General features: G+C 40.9%; 1 pseudogene; it reads right to left on the bottom strand.

Moving 5' to 3' along the window:
- Positions 1-884: 884 nt before the first annotated feature.
- Positions 885-1,890, bottom strand: LOC104860306 (annotated as a pseudogene).
- Between the last annotated feature and the right edge of the window lie 1,164 nt (positions 1,891-3,054).

The following is a 3,054-nucleotide window of genomic DNA, read 5'->3' as shown; positions in this document are numbered from 1 at the left end:
TTTTTGCAGGGTTTTTATCATGAATGGGTGTTGAATTTTATCAAATGCTTTTTCTGCATCTATTGAGAGGATCATATGGTTTTTGTCCTTGACTTTGTTAATATAATGTATTACATTCACTGACTTTCGTATGTTGAACCACCCTTGCATCTCTGGAATAAATCCGACTTGGTCATGATGGATGATCTTCTTAATAATCCTCTGTATTCTGTTTGCCAGTATCTTATTAAGGATTTTTGCATCTATATTCATTAAGGAGATTGGTCTGTAGTTCTCCTTTTTGGTTGTATCTTTCTCTGGTTTGGGAATCAGAGTGAAAGCATGTATATTTTTTAAACCTTTGAAACACATGATCAGATTCAGGATCACAGTTTCTTCAGAAAATCCGTAGATGTCCTCTGTGGAAGACTGATGAGATTCCTAGTGCACCATGATGAAAAATCAGTAAAACATACTACATGACTATTCTTTTTTTTTTTTTTTTTTTCGGTACTGGGGTGAACTGCGTTGGAGATTGGTCTGTAGTTCTCCTTTTTGGTTGTATCTTTCTCTGGTTTGGGAATCAGAGTGAAAGCATGTATATTTTTTAAACCTTTGAACCACATGATCAGATTCAGGATGACAGTTTCTTCAGAAAATCCGTAGATGTCCTCTGTGGAAGACTGATGAGATTCCTAGTGCACCATGATGAAAAATCAGTAAAACATACTACATGACTATTCTTTTTTTTTTTTTTTCTTTCGGTACTGGGGATTGAACTCAGGTTCTTGCACTTGCGAGGCAGGTGGCGGAACCACTGAGCTAAATCCCTGGCCCCATGACTATTCTTTTAGTGGGGTTTCCTGCAGTCTTGGGGTCATAACCATATAAGAAAGCAGCTGTTTTTACAAGGATGGCTCCAAGGAAAAAAAAACACTGGTTGGCACAAAATCCTGTAGCCAAAAATAGGATATCAGTGTTGACGATATTATGGATAAAGACATTACAAATTCTTTTAAAATATTATCCACATACTTAATCACAGCAGGTATAACAAGGCCTCCAAGTGCCTGAAGAGCAACAACTATCCAATCAGTTGGTTATATCCCTGATAAAATCCATTCTTTGATACCAATTCTCCATCATAAACATATGCATCCATCAATTTAAATATACTCCCAAAGAAACCAAGCTGAAAGTTTCTTATCCATACTGATTGTTTTGTTTCTTTTAAGATTTTTCAAAATAAATTCCAGCAAAGCCACTAGAAAAACAGGCTGTGAGAATTGCCATGAGGCCCACAAACTGAGAGCCAGCTGAGAGTTCTTTAGAAACAAGCTCTTGGGAATCCGAGGGCCACTATACACAAGCAACTCCTGTCATCAAAATTACTAGGGAGAGGGATGGGGCTTTAGCTCTGTGGTCCCCCCACCTGCCTTGCAAGGTTCTGAGTTTGATCCCAGGTACCAAAAAAAAAAAAAATTACTAGGGGGAGCAACGGGTACATGTCTGTTTACTAAGCATAGACACAGAAAATAATGCTGTTGTTAGAATTTTTAACTGATAAGTGAACTGATAGGTAGCTGCATCTAGATCTGACAATGCCACATAGACTAAATTATTCTGAAGAGTATATATCCCTGATGGAACAACAAGCTTAAGTGTTCCCATAGGCTTATTAAGAATTTCGTCATGCAGTACTCAATTCGGTGCTTTTAGACTACATTTGCTGTCTTTGTAGACTAATAAAAGGCAAGCCATTCTCTTCAAAACTTCAACAACCACTGCTGTAGAAGATAGATAACGAGGTCCCTCCTCCTTTAAAGACCTTGAATAACTCATTGTTAGAACCAAACTGGGAGTCTGAAAGATCAAAATTCCCAAAGAAAGGTATTTTAGGTTGGCAGACATTGTTCTATCTTCATTTACCTCCTGCGCGACTTTGCTTGTTCCCTGCACCGGGGTCCATAGCTCAGCAAGGCCCTGTACCCCAAGCTGCAGTCACGATCACTGACCCAAAACACCGCCGGCTCTTGCCACTGTCTCTGGTGCCACCTCAATGCAGTCCAGGCATTTCGTTGTGAAGTTTTATGTATGCTGATGGAATTCAAGCTCCAAATACTTAAGTAGCTTATCTATGGTTACACAGCTATTAACTGATGGTGAAGGAATCTGACTGCCACCACTCTGAGATTAACAGAGATCACATTAAATCCACCTTCTTCATGTGCTTGTGTACCAGCTAGAAATGTATAATCATGGGTTGATAAGGCCCAGTGACCATAGCTACTGGTCCATAACCATAATCTATAACCCCCATCATTACTCAGCCCTGCACTTGCAAGTAACTGCAACTCCCTGTGTGTTCTCAAGCCTTGTCCTTAACAGAAAACCACAGCTCCTCTTTACTGAAATCGCCCCCCGCCTTATGACCATGACCATATTAAAAAAAAAATCCTATAGCTCACATAGGAGTAGCTCCTCTGGTCTCTATTTCCAGAGCAGCTCCTCTCAGGTTTGTTCTGAAATTAACCTGTCCTGTGAGCTCTGTTTCTTTTGTTTTCTTCTAACGTATGGTGGCCCTTAAGGAGAGGAGTTGAGGGAACTATTCTAATATCCCCTACCTCTTCTTTTTGTGACTTACTTGCCCCCCTCTCTGCCTCTCTGTTTTCATTATTCTTAGGAGCTCTAGGAAGTCATTTGCTGTTTCCTACTGACCCCCGCTCCACTCAACACTGGACACTTCATTATCCAGCCCAGGACAGGTAAGATTGGTCCCTATCTTCCCCTAGGTGTGTTCAGGAAATGTAGGTCCATCCCAGACCTCTGGGGGGGTGGGATCCCACAAGGCCAGGCTGTGCTGTGGACTTCCACAGATATTGGAGCAGGGATTCCTGTCAAAACCTTTGGATAAACCTTCTCTGATGTGGCTTGGCAATGTCTACAAGAAACCCTCCAGGTCCCTAATCCTATTTGGGGGATACCCTACAACAAGGTTATTGTTTCAGTTACTATGGGGTCCAAATTTTCTAAAATTCCAACACACACCCCTTTGGGTTGTCTTTTACCTCAGTT

The sequence above is a fragment of the Fukomys damarensis genome, unplaced genomic scaffold (genome assembly GCF_012274545.1).
Source record: "Fukomys damarensis isolate Sample0158 unplaced genomic scaffold, DMR_v1.0_HiC HiC_scaffold_39, whole genome shotgun sequence".
Lineage (NCBI taxonomy): Eukaryota > Metazoa > Chordata > Mammalia > Rodentia > Bathyergidae > Fukomys > Fukomys damarensis.
This window is presented reverse-complemented; position numbering and strand designations above follow the sequence as displayed.